The sequence below is a fragment of the Dryobates pubescens genome, chromosome 6, assembly GCF_014839835.1.
Source record: "Dryobates pubescens isolate bDryPub1 chromosome 6, bDryPub1.pri, whole genome shotgun sequence".
In the NCBI taxonomy this organism is placed as follows: Eukaryota; Metazoa; Chordata; class Aves; order Piciformes; family Picidae; genus Dryobates; species Dryobates pubescens.
Window position 1 is genome coordinate 12267471 of NC_071617.1, and position 14057 is coordinate 12281527.

Consider the following 14057-nt stretch of genomic DNA (forward strand, 5'->3'; position numbering starts at 1 on the left):
CCTGCATTTGTTAACAGGTAGCAAGGACAGTCTTCAATGGACAGCATATATCTGGAGGTGTCAGAGGAAATTCAGTTTGAGACCATAATTTTCCTTCGGCAGGAGACACCGAAAGCTCAGCAGGTGGAGTGGCAGGTCTGGTGTCACCCAGGAGAGAATATTTGGATGTAATGGAGGGTTTCTGCCTCAGAATACTTCCCTGCCTCTGTAGTCACAAAAATTCCATCCTTTGAAATACAGTTAAGAGAAATACTATTCAGGCAGCACTCCAACAGGGAGGTACCAGTGAGGTTTCCTTTCCCCACTGTGACAGCCATGTGGGGCAGGTATGCACTTTGCTGGCAGAGAGACCCGGGAGGAAACAGTTTGCTTCCCACTTAAAACAAATAAACAAACAAACAAACAAACAAACAAACAAAACCCCAACATATTTATGTTTTCTGTCACTTTGAGGAGGGAGTGAAGGCCATTTGGCGGCCAGCTTTCTGTCCCCTCACACCATCTGATATACTTCCTGAAGGCAGGCTGTGCCTGTGTGGACAATAGCTGCTTTGTTATCCCAGCATGATTCAGTTGGGTGTGGACCTGTGGGACCCCTGTGGACTTCCTCAGGGAAGAAACCCTCAGTGGGGTCATGGCCTCAGAGTGGACCCCCTGACATGCATAGCACTTGGTGTTGGTTGCAGCCCACTGCAGTTCAGGGGCTGGCATTTACTATTCAGTTGTTTGCATAAAGTTGTTTGATTTTTAAAAGACATCACCTCTGGTGTGACAGCCAGCACCAGAGCAAGAGGACACAGTCTCAGGCTGCACCAGGGGAGGTTAAGGCTGGAGGTTAGGAGGAAGTTCTACACAGAGAGGGTGATTGCCCATTGCAATGGGCTGCCCAAGGAGGTGGTGGAGTCACCATCACTGGAGGTGTTCAGGAGGAGACTTGATGGGGTGCTTGGTTGCATGGTTTAGTTGATTAGGTGGTGTTGGATGATAGGTTGGACACAATGATCTTGAAGGTCTCTTCCAACCTGGTTAATTCTATTCTATTCTATTCTATTCTATTCTATTCTATTCTATTCTATTCTATTCTATTCTATTCTTTATTGATCTCCAGAGTAGAAGCAAAACCAGTGATTTTGGAGCTGCTGAGTACTGTGGCCTGGGGGCTGACTCTATGTCCCTCCCCACCACTGGCACAGAAAAACATGGCCATGCAGGAAGGCCTGCCCATCACCAAGATCCCTGTCACCCCAACATGGCTGCTTGTCTGAGTTACTTCTCTTTTTAAAAAGACTTGGACACCTCCAAAGATTACAGAAGTCCTGGTACACTCATTTGGCTTCTGTGTGGTGAAGACTGCCAGCCTATGAGCAGCTCCATTCAGTAAACACCCTCCTCCCTCTATCCTCATTCAGATTCAGATTCTGTGCTGCTCGGTTTGGCTTAAACCTCTCTATTTCAGACCAGTCACTAAAGCTTTAGCATTGGCAAAGGCCAAGGGGGTGTCAATGGTACAGCATGTGCTGTGTAGGAGGCACATGGTGCTCTGAGGGGCTGCCAGACTGCCTTTGAGCCAGAATGTCCCCGAGGAAGGGATGTCTGAGATTGAATTCAGAGCACACAGGGTGCACACAATGCTTTAGCCTTCCAATACAGCTTCTAATGTCAGCAAACCTTGTCAAAGCAGTGTGGATAAAGAACAGTTTTGTAGGTATCTGCCATGAAGTTTAGCTCTCAAGCAGGAGTTTTCCTACTGTGGACATAGTGCACAAGAAAGCTTTTTGCACATGTGAAGTCAATAAGCAGGAGTTAGTGACTTGGCTAAGGGCTGTTTTCACACTACAAACAGTGACCAGAAACTCCAGAGCAGCACCTACTTTTATGAGCACAAAAGAACTTGTTAGTCTCTTACTGGCTTCTTTGGAAAAGTGTTTTCCTTCTACAGCCTCATCAGAGAGAGAACACGCCAATCTCACTGACTTTTGGGGAAGCTGGTGAGGAGTTTTGGCACTGCCTTCAACTTCTTCCTCTCCAGACAGGGAACTCCAAACATTTGCCTCATGCTTCACTTTCTTCTCCAAATCTTACTCTTTCCTAGGTAGTGACCAACATGTGCTCCCCACCCAAAGAAAAATCTCTTATTCTGTCTGTGACTCTCCTGAATTGCACCTTGGCTTTTTGCAGTGGCCATTTGCCCTCTCCTGATGGAGAGCTCTGAAATTCAGCTGTACTTTGTGAATATGCTTTCACATACCCCCACTACATACATACTCATGCTTACTAACTCCCAGCTCTCTGACCATGTCTCTCTCAACCCACCCAAGGAGGCAGAGTAGCTACAGCACTGAGGAAGGAAACTCAAACCTTCTATTTCCTTCTGAAGAACGTCCCAGTTCACTGCAAGACATCTGACTTTGAAACATCTCTCCTGTAGTTTAGTGGAGTTTTGTGATATCTTTAGACATATTTATCCTTACTTATCATTGTAGGGTTTGGCTCCCTTGCCAAGTCTAAAAACAAATACCTTTGGGAAAGCTCTGAAACTCCTGGACACATACCACTGAAATCAGAGGCAACATGTTTAAGTGCCTCAGTCCTGGAGTCTTACAATTATAATGACCACATGATCTACCCTGTCAGTTGTAAAAACTTGAAAGCCTGAGTTAGTTGAGCTTCATTCATAGAAATTCAAGAATGAGTTCTTCACAGAAAGAGTTGTTGGCCATTGGAATGTGCTGCCCAGGGAGGTGGTGGAGTCACCATCCCTGGAGGTGTTCAAGAGGGGATTGGAGGTGGCACTTGAAGTCATGGTTTAGTTAGTCATGAGGTGTTGGGTGACAGGTTGGACTTGATGATCTCTGACATCTTTTCCAACCTTATTGATTCTATGATTCTATGATACCTCTGATTTATTTGTTTTTGCTTAACTTTTTCAATGTCATGTTTTCTAAACCTGTCTTTAAAGTTTCATTTTCTGAGCAGCATATGAGGCATTTAACCTTTCATCTTCATCTTCAACACACAGGACATTCAAATTGAGTACAAAAAGCAATTTTATGCATAGAAGAGATTTAATCCTTCAGGGTTATGATCACAGGATAGTTAGAACAGATCAGCCCTTGCACAATTGACATGGATGGGGCAGCAGTGGGCACAGACCACAGCAACGGTACTCAGATGTTCAGTGCCTTTGCAATACACCCCTAAAAATCGTGTGTTCAATTTGTCAGTGAGAAGACAGAGCCTGAGCACATCCTGAAAACATCTAATTCACCTGAAATCCTCCCTGACATGTGATGTCTATGCCAGTGGCAAGCTAGAGTAGTTAAGGCATGGGGGACACAGCTGCAATGGTATTCCCTTGAGCTGATCTCTTGCCTGTGTCTGTTTAGAGGTGTTGGGACCTTGGGCAAGAGAAGAGTCCTTTTCCTCATCAAAATTTCAGTCATTGTCAGATCCTGCTTCTTCCCAGATTCTGGGTAGCATTGAACAAGTAGGTTTGGAGGGAGCTTTTTGGAGAAGTAGAGGAGCTGCACTGCACTTCATTGTTCTGCACGGTAACTGCAACTGGCCAGGTGCAACATAGGGGCTTGCAGCCAGTGCATGGGCTCTGAAGCCTGCAACAGCCTCAAAGGCTGCAGTTACAGCAGTACAGGAGTGATTTACTCTCAGATTGGCATGGCTGCTTTTGGAGACTTCTCACATCATTCCATCCCTTCAAGTTTTATTTCCAAGTGGGTGGTGAATCAAATTGATGTTTGATTGCTGTAGGTTGCTGTGAGTTCAGAGAGGAGAGATTTCTGGGCAGCTCGCTAGGCCAGACGTGCCTAAGTCTGTGCAGATGTGGTTCCCGCCTTGGCTGTACTGCTCTAGGAAAGAGGAAGGTGAGAAGCAGTTCAGCTGTCTCAATCACAGCTTATGTTGTCCTTCCCCCTTAGGCCCCCCTTAAAAGCAGGGAAAGGAAGCAAACACCTTCTGGTTTTAAATCTAGTCTTCTGATAACCAGACAGTTTTGCCTTGACGGCTATTGTATGTGTGTGTTCTTCATGTTTGAGTATTGCGTAGGTTTATTCTGTGAACAGGAGCACCTGGAAGCACTATTACAAAAGGCAGTTATGCAGAAGCTGGGAAATCCCAGAAAGCTCTCATGCCTCTGTAACTCAGCTCTTTTGTGCATATGCACAATACAGTGTTTAATACCTTTATTACATGCCATTTCTTTCACACGCCCTCACCTTTTGTTCCGTACACAGAGCAGATAATGTTTAGTTAATAATGATTTGGAGGGCTGTGTTACATTGGAGCTCAGACTGCGAAACCACAGCCTTTGCTGCTCCCCTTGAAACCTAGAGTGTTAGTCAATATTTTCATTTTGTTTGGTTAGTTCCAGACTATGCTCCTAACCTTGGAACTGGACACAATCTGTCGTGGAGAGATGGGCAAGAGTTTGCATATAAAATACTACATGGTACTGTGGTATATAAAAAATTCATAAACCTGAATGAATCCATTATCTCAACATGCCACTGAGTGGAGAGCATTATCTCTGCACTGGGGTTGAGGATTTGGGATAGATAATTTTAAGTCAAAAAAAAACCCCTCCAAAACAAATCCTTAAATTTGGATGGTGAGTCTGAGAAACCTAGAATCTGTCCTTGTCATTTAGCATTCAGCAACTCTTAGTACATATAAGGGTAGTTACCATTTACTTTATTTGCAGTCAGGAGTACGGAACACTGCTGAAAATAAAGAATCTCAGATCATACAAAGGGAAAATAGAAGTCTGACAGCATCCTCTGTCATGCATCTAGTCCATCTTCCTGTGCTAAAAAAAGGTCAGCGGTATCTGTCTTCCCCTGGATATCCCTATTGCTAGCTTGCTCCTGTCTAACATGCTCTTAAAAATCCTTAAACCCACAGATTTCACTGCCTCCTGAGGCAGCTCTCTTCCACTGCCTAATTATGCTTGTTGTTCGACTGGCATTTGGACTAAAACCTCTGTACTACAAGTAGTCCACCTTTCCTTGCTTTGTCTGAGCATATTCCTCTGCTCTTTGAAAGTGTTGGATATCTGCTGTTGGCTCCTGGAGGCCTCACTGGCTCACACCCCTCTTTGGGGAACACTTCCCAGAATGGAACACGAAACGCAAGCAGAGGCCTCAGGGGTGCTGTGCAAGGCAGAAACATTTCTCTGTGCTTTCTGTGTGTTACTCTTCTGCCTATACATCCCAGATGTGATTCTTGCATATCTCCACAACAGTGCCAATGTTATTGCTCATGAATAGCTAGGGGTGTACTACAACTGCAGGTCCTTTCCTGTGAACTGTCATCCATCCTGCCAGGTCCCATTTCCTACATTTGTAATTAATTACTCTTATTGAAATTTAGACTTTGGTGTTTTTCCTTGCTGAATTATTTCCCACATTTTTTCAACTCACTACACTGATCTGTGGGTCTTCTTCCCTTGAGTGTGCCTGCAGCTCCTCTCCAAGATGAGTGTTTGTGCCCCCCCCCCCCAAATTTAATGTGCACAGACACTAATGGCATGAGTGATGGAGCAGAAAGCACAAAAGTGAAGCAGAAGCAGACCAGACCACTTTGGAAACAACAGTGGATTTCTTTCCATTTTAAAGGTGAATTGTAAGTAATTATTTAGGTAGAGTTCCCCCATAAGTATTTTCCAAGCATTTATGAAAAAAGGCATCTGCAAATGAACAAACTACTGTGGAAAGTCTGGTCTAAATGAAGTCCCCAGGCAGCAGCTCTGTGTCATAGGCTCAGACTGGAGATCAGCTTTCACCTGTCTGCAGGATGAGGCACTTCTTGGTTCAGAGCTGCCTGTGGTGACTCCTCCTAAGGAGAGAGAATCAGGTGCAAACTCTTGGCCACCAGGAGCTGGGAAGAATGGACACTTCGTCTTTTAAGCTCTAGTATACCTGCACATGTCCTAACTACTGATTGAGCCAAACCTGGACAGGTTTTTGCAGGAAGAGGAAAGCATACATTCTTAGCACGAAAGTTAGACTGTTGTTTGCACTGAGCTTTGCTGTAAGCAGATCTTAAATGCAGTGGACCTACTGGCCACAACAGCAGTGACTGGTGCAAGGTTTTCAGAGTCTGGGCAAAGGAAGGTGAGGGACTGGGCAAGTCAAGTACTGTGCCAGTCTGCCTTTCTGTCCAGGAAACATGAAAATGACCTTGTCATGCAGTCAGGAAGCCCAGAACAGAATGTTCATCTTGAAGGAAAGATGCCAGGAATTAGTGTTCAAAATGCCTCAAAATAGTAAGGCACAGTTGTATGTGCTTTTAGTAGTATTTTCTACAGCCACAGGTAGCTACTGAGATTGCTTCATACATCCATGGATGGAGGGGAAAAGGCAAATTCTAATTCTTTTATTAAGTATATTAACTGAGTTGCTACACGTTTAGTTGACAGGAGCCCTGACTGTAGTCAGCTACAAAGTGGATACTCAGTACAGCTTTTCTTTTACACTCTCCCGCCCCACCCCCCACCCCCCACCCCACCCCCCACCCCCCCCGACCTTGATTTCAACCAAATCTGTTGAAGTTAGTGAGATGATAATCACCTCGAAACAAGGCACCTCCAATATAGCAGTGGGCAGCTTTATCAACACCTAAAGCCATGTACTGGTTGTCTATAGAGACCAGCTGTCATCCCGTTCTCCACCTTCAGGTGACAGGGAACAACAGCAGACCCAGACGAGACATTAGAGGCTCTTCACCTTCACTCGACTCCACACTTAAATGCTCTGCACCGATGTCACATCCCTCCTTTAAATCAACAATCATATGATCATCTTCTCCATAACAAATATATTGAAACTATGACCTCACAGAAGCAGGTTTTCATAGAACAGAATCAAAGAGTGTATTGGTTGGAATGGACCAGCAGCGGTCATCTTGTCCAAACCCCTGCGGCGAGAAGGGACATCTCCAGCTAGGTGATGATGCTCAGGGCCCCATAAAGTTTGACCTTGAGTGTCTCCATGGATGAGGCCTCCACCACATCTCTGAGCAGCCTGTTCTAGTATTTCACTACCCTCACTGTGAAAAACTTCCTCTTTATGCCCAACCTAAATCTACCCTGCGCCAGTTTCAAACCATTGCCCCTCATCCTATCTCTACAAGCCCTTCTAAACAGTCCTTCCCCAGCCTTCCTGTAGGTCCCTTTAACACATTGAAATGTAGCACTCAGGTCACCTTAGAGTGTTCTCTTCCCCAGGCTGAACAGCCACAATTCTTTCAGCCTGGCTTCACAGGAGAGGTGCTCCATTGCTCTGACAATCTTTGTTGATTTGGGTTTCTTCAGCACAGAGAAGCAAAATAAGTGTCTCTTTTGGGGGGGTTCACATTAATACTGTTTTAGGGAACAAGAAATCTGCTATTTTAAAAGAATGTAAGATGTCTACTTTTCTTCCACTAGAGGTCACCAACACGACAGTTTTACAAAGAAACTGCAAAACGAGCAGGATAATTTCAGAATAGAATAGAATAGAATAGAATAGAATAGAATAGAATAGAATAGACCTTTGAGATCATCAAGTCCAATCTATCATCCAACACTATCTAATCAACTAAACCATGGCACCAAGCACCCCACCAAGTCTCTTCCTAAACACCTCCAGTGATGGTGACTCCACCACCTCCCTGGGCAGCACATTCCAATGGCAAATCACTCTTTCTATGAAGAACTTCTTCCTAACATCCAGTCTAAACCTCCCCTGGTGCAGCTTGAGACTGCATCCTCTTGTTCTGGTGCTGGTCCCAAGAGGTTCTCTTGGGACTTGCATGAATTTGGCCACCTAATCATGCTGGAATAACACTTTGAACCAAACTACTTAGGCAAAGCTTCTCACACAGATTTCTACTTCGAGGGCTGAGCATTTTTCTGGGAAAGAAAAATGTATATATGTATGTGTGTGTATATATATATATGTAATCTGTGTTATCACCTTAAAGGATAGCTGAAAAAAGTTAGATCGTGCCAAAATAAGTACACTGAGCAGTTATTTTGAACTGGCTAGGCCACAATTAAAAAGGGGAATATTCACTAATAAGAGAACAAATTTAAATAAGGATTTGAAATTAGACTCTGTGTTCTTTCTTTCCTGTTGCCAGCTCAGTAAATGAAGATCAGAAAGGATGTTTTACCCTAGCCCCACAGCTACTCTGAAGTCTGTAACACTTGGCAGCGCACTGGCAGGCTGCAGCCAGGTAGGGATCTAGCCCATGGTCACAGTGGCAACTTAACTCATTAGGGACATACTCAGCCAGGTAATGCTTTTGCTGTGCACTGTGCACTTAGTCACCCCACCTCTTCCACTGCAGCTTGGAGGCTGTGCTCAGCAAGTGGTTGTTACAGCTGCAAACAATATTGCAGCCGGCTAATACAAAATTTGCTGTGACATGCCATGCAACATACAGATGCCAGAGCCAGGGGTGGCAGCAGCAGTTCTAAATCACCCCCATGTCTCTCACACATCTAGCAACAGGAGTATCCCAAAGGGAGCACCAACACTGCCTTTCTGCTGTAGCAATTTGAGGCTTCTCAGAATTCCCTTCTTGTTTCCCCACAGCAATGCAGCAGCCCACTTTTATTTCCCTAGTCATGTCTCTCCATGTCATTGCAGCAGTGTCAGATTGAAGTCTTATCTAACCTATTATCCCCAGGTCTTAACATGGCCCTGCACTGACACATCCTATGAAAGGGTCAGGGTTGTGGAGCAGAGACACAGCCTACGTACATGAGTTCAGTTGCTGGAAAGTTGTATTTTTCCATGAATTGCAGGCCTCAGTGTGCTTTTCCAGAGAAGAGGATGGCCATCACACATCCTGCTGGTCCAGGAGATAAGGGTACACAATAGCCGAGAGTCACAGTGCACAGCCCCTAGCACACCACCAGGAACTTCACCTTTGCTGGCAACCAGTTCAGGGCCCATGCAACAGGAAACAAAAAGAGTCTCTTCCCAGAAAGTTGTACATTAGTCATGAATCACCTGATCTCAATGGCAAATGTAGCTGCTAAACATATGGCTTACATAAATCATTTAATAAGGTCGTATGTACCTTAGCAGAGATTTTCCTCTTCCATATTCTGCCTGCAACTCTTTGCAAAGCCTTACCCCAGTTATATTCTTGTTCTTCTGTCCACTTTTGGACTCATCCACCTTCCTGCAAAAAGTTTGAAATAACTCTGGCAGCAAGTAGCAGTTTAGAGTTGCTGCAGAGACAGCAACACGCCCCACCTGCTTAGCTGGGCCACTCACATTTGGGATGGCTGGAGTAAGAACTGAAGAAGACTCTTTCCAGTGCTCTACTATGATTTTGAAAGGAGCAGCTAAACCACTCAATATGCCAACAATTTTATTCCTCACAACACTTGACAAGCATCAGTTGCCTTTAATCCATGGCAGCTAGCACCTCCCAGCATTTCACTACAATAAAGTCTGCATAATGCTTCTACAGTTCTCCTCTCAGTCCTTGCCAACATCACTTTTGTTCTTTCTTATTCAGGGTCAGAAAAAGTGTGCATAGCTTAAGTAAGACTCTGGGATGGAATAAAATTGATCTTTCACTAAATCATTAGTTTTCAACCCCTGTTTTATAAATAGTGGGTTCCATATGGGAGAAAAGAGAGTCTGTGGCCATAGTCAAGCACCTCTGCTGCCCTGTAGTCCCACAGCAGAAAGTAACAGGCAAGATGTGACCTGTGTCATACAACCTGACACTTTTCTCTTGCATATCAGGAAAGGTGGGAAGTCTATTGCCCCCAGAAGGTGGATGACAGGACAGGCTGGTTGAAACTTGGGTGGAACTTCATCTGGCGAGTTTGAATACAAGCTATAGGAAAAACATTGTTTCTGCACAGTCTTACTGCTAAAGTGAGCACCGTGAGTCCCCTGTTGAGACTGCTGAGCCTAGACAGAAAGCCCAGCTGACACATCTTGCTCACTGTTGCTGTCAGAGTTAAGACAAGCATCTATCAAGCTGACAACATTCCTTCTGAGGAATAAAGTGCAGATTGCCCAGCTAAGAAACACAGTATGTGTTTGACCAGTCAAGCACCCTGATAGCAGCTGCCGTGTGCACAGCTGGGGATGGTCACGTTGGCTCCTCTGGGAGAGCAGCCTGCAGGCACCTCTGTCTTCAGGGATGCCTGTGCGTTCATGCAGGCACACTCTGGGTGCAGTGTGTACATGCTCCCAGGGTGTGGGGGGTTGAAATTACCACCACCACCCCCAGCAAAAAAATTGCCAGACCAGCTCAGTGGAAGCACATGAAGCTGTATTTACAAGCAAAACTACAATCTAGAAATGAAATGCAATGAATATGTAGAAAACATACAATATGCAATATTTACATACATGTACAATTTACAAACAGCACAAGAACTCCCCCTGGACAAATCAGGGGGATACTAATAGCTTCCCCCCTCCCTGCTCCCTTCCCTACCCCACTGTACACATGGGACAAGAGAAAGAGCAGAGTTGTTTGTTAATACTCTGCCACAACAAAGCAATGCAGCCGAGGTCAGCAAAGCCAGCAGAAGCCAGAGCTAGTATCTGCTAGAGCGAGGAAGCTGACAAGAGAAAGTCAGTATATACAGCTAATTTATCCCATCTGTCCAATGGGATGATTTAGAACTTATCATTATTTTCCTCTTTGCATCCAATAGTAATTTATTTACACTCTACATCTTTCTGTTCAAGATCTGTGGAAAATTTTCAAGACACAGCCTAAAACTACCACACAGGGTCAGGTTCAAACTATGGTTTTTTCCTTACTTCTGAGTAAGTGTGGTGAACTGGTACTTTTGTTGTGTGGTTTTGGATTAATCTGAATGGAAAGAGCTTCTTGTGCTACTAGAAACATATCCTATTGTGCTCTTGATGATGATGATGTAAAAAGGCTGGAGATAGAAGGAGTATATGATGTAGAGAATATACATCTGCTAATCTGGGTGTCTGGGTCTGTGTGTCTACAAATTCTCTTTTGTTATATTCAGAGTGTAAATTAACTTGTCATTCAAGGAATTAAGGAGAGGTTAGTAATTAGCTTATTTGGGGAAAATCAGTACAGAATATTTTAAACAAATTGAATTAAAACACTTCTCTGAAGAATTCATACAACAAAATATCTATAATCCTAGCTCTGGAATATATAGGCAAGCTGACACTGTATTCAAAGGAGGGAGTGGAGTAGGGTTTGCATTTGATGTAATCAGCTAGCTTCTGAAATGACTCTTCATTTTAGTAACAGCACTTTTCACAGGATCACAGGATGTTAGGGGTTGAAATGGACCTCCAAAGATCATCGAGTCCAAACCTCGTGGCCAGAGCAGGACCATAGAATCTAGCACAGGTCACACAGGAACACATCCAGATGGGTCTGGAAAGTCTCCAGAGGAGACTCCATAACCTCTCTGGAGAGCCTGTTCCAGCGCTCTGTGACCCTCACAGGGAACAAATTCCTCCTCATGTTGAGATGGAACCTCTTGTGCTGTAGTTTATATCCATTACCCCTTGTCCTATCACAGGGTGCAACTGAGAAGAGTCTGTCCCTTCCCTCTTGACACCCAGCCCTCAGATGCCTTTTCCAGTTGCCTTTTCAGAGTGCAGATTCCAAGAATAAATAAATAAATAAATAAGGAAGGCACATTTATAGAGAACTAAGCTTCCTGGAGGTACCACATTTGAACTCACAAGCTTCTTAACAGCCTTTATATATCCGGATAGAGTAATCAGTGTATTTTCATCCTTAGCCAGCAAGTAATTTGGCATTAGTGCTTCACCTTATTTAGAGCTGTTGCAAAAGACTCCCAATTTGTGGTGAATGTGAGAGGAGAATGTAAGCTTGTAAAGACAGACAGTCTAAATTTAGGAAGGGTAATGAAAAGCATTGTACTTAAAGCTAAAAAAGAAAATGGATAGCATTGTGGGAACAGATTACTGCCAGGCTCTTCTGTTCTTTCGCTGGACTCACCTATTTAGTATTAATAACCGTGATGGTGAAATTTAGGTTTCAGTTTTAACTAAGAAAACTTGTATGACTCTTTACATTGACATAAATAACAATAGATATTTCCCCACACACACATTTATTTATTATGTTGAATATTTCCCTTTTTGAAAAGTGGCCAGTATAAAAAGGGCTGAAATAAAAATGACAGTCTTTCAAATAGCAATAAATTCCTGTTTGGATTTAGAGCCTCCAGAACTAATACAGAACCTAATTCTTCCTAAACAAGTATCTTGTTAGTCCCTGAATTAAAAATCTCAGGTAGGATTAAAGCTTTCTTGGAAGTAGAAAGGGGATGATAGATGCAGGAAAATCTGAGATGAATGAGTGTAATAAACATGTATATTTTAATGTATTTCATAATTAATATTTCCTGGTGGTGGTATACTCAAACACCACTGTAACTTATTTACAAAACCTATTCACAGGTTCTGTTATTTGGTTGTGGGTATTACATTCCACATATAAAGACAGTTAAATGATTGAAGCACAGATCTAACACTTCCAATACAGCAATTCAAATAGGAAATACAGGTGTTGTGATCTGTGGTTTTCCCACAAATGGGATTTCATGGCAGATTGGCTGGCTACTCACAACCTGCTCCTCTGTCTGGTATCTTCCCAGATGCTGTGGCTGTGATTCAATCGGTCCTTGGCTCAGAGAGGACTAAGAGCCTCTCTCTCTTGTCATGCCCAGTTCACGGTCTGGAGCTTGCCCTTGGCTTGGAGATGGCTAGGGGTCCTCTCTTGTGTGCTCTATCGCTGGGTTGCAGCCTCTTCTGGGATTCAGTTTCCTTTGACCTTTTTCCCCTTTCTGCCTTAGTCCAGGAGCAAGGCCTGGGTGAAGTTGCTGGTCTGCTAGAGCAGGTTCTTCAGCTGCTTCAGCTGATACAGTCTGGGCAGTGACTAGCTTGAGAGCAGCCCTGAAGAAAATGTCTTAGGGCTGCTGGTTCACCATGAGCCAGCAGTCTGCGCTTGCAGCCCAGAAAGCCAATTGCATCCTGGGCTGCATCAAGAGAAGTATAGCCAGCAGGTAGAGGGAGGTGATTCTCCCCCTCTACCCTGCTCTGGTGAGACCCCATGTGGAGTACTGTGTCCAGTTCTGGAGCCTCTATTACAAGAAGGATCTGGACATGCTGGAGCATGTCCAGAGAAGGGCCACAAGGATGATTAGAGGGCTGGAGCACCTCTCCTATGAGGACAGACTGAGGGAGTTGGGGCTGTTCAGACTGGAGAAGAGAAGGCTCCAAGGAGATCTTATTGTGACCTTCCAGTATTTTAAAGGGGCCTACAAGAAGGCTGGGGAGGAACTTTTTAGGGCGTCAGGTAATGATGGGAATAGGGGCAATGGAAAAAAAAACTAGAACTGGGTAGATTCAGGTTGGATGTTAGAAAGCCACCATGAGGGTGGTCAGACACTGGAACAGGTTGCCCAGGGAGGTGGTAGGAGCCTCATCCCTGGAGGTTTTCAAGGCCAGGCTGGATGTGGCTCTGAGCAACCTGATCTAGTGTGAGGTGTCCCTGCCCATGGCAGAGGGGTTGGAATTAGATGACCCTTGAGGTCCCTTCCAACTCTAACAATTCTATGATTCTACTCAGGCAGCATTTGGCTCTTTTTTGTCTTTGTGGTAAGCAGGCCCTCAGCTGCTACTCAGGCAGCATTTGGCTCTTGTTGCTGTCTGGGTGAGAATAAGGCAAGTTGCCTGACTTCTTGGCTGGTTTCAATACTGTCCCAAGATAATTAATGCCCTTTGGTAACCCAGAACCCTGATAACTGGACCTATGGGATGGGGCATATCCAGACATGGCCAGGGGTACATACAGTTCACAGCTGTGTTACAAAGTTAATTACATGTGGTACATGTTTATCTGGACCCCAGGAAATGTCCAGGTTTGCACAATCACAGGTGCTTACAATGTTAATCATGTGCTACACATTTATCTTGACCATCTGGACCCCAGGAACTGTCCAGGTTAGCACATTTGCAGGTGCTTAGCCTATTGTCTGGGCTAGGACATGTTTG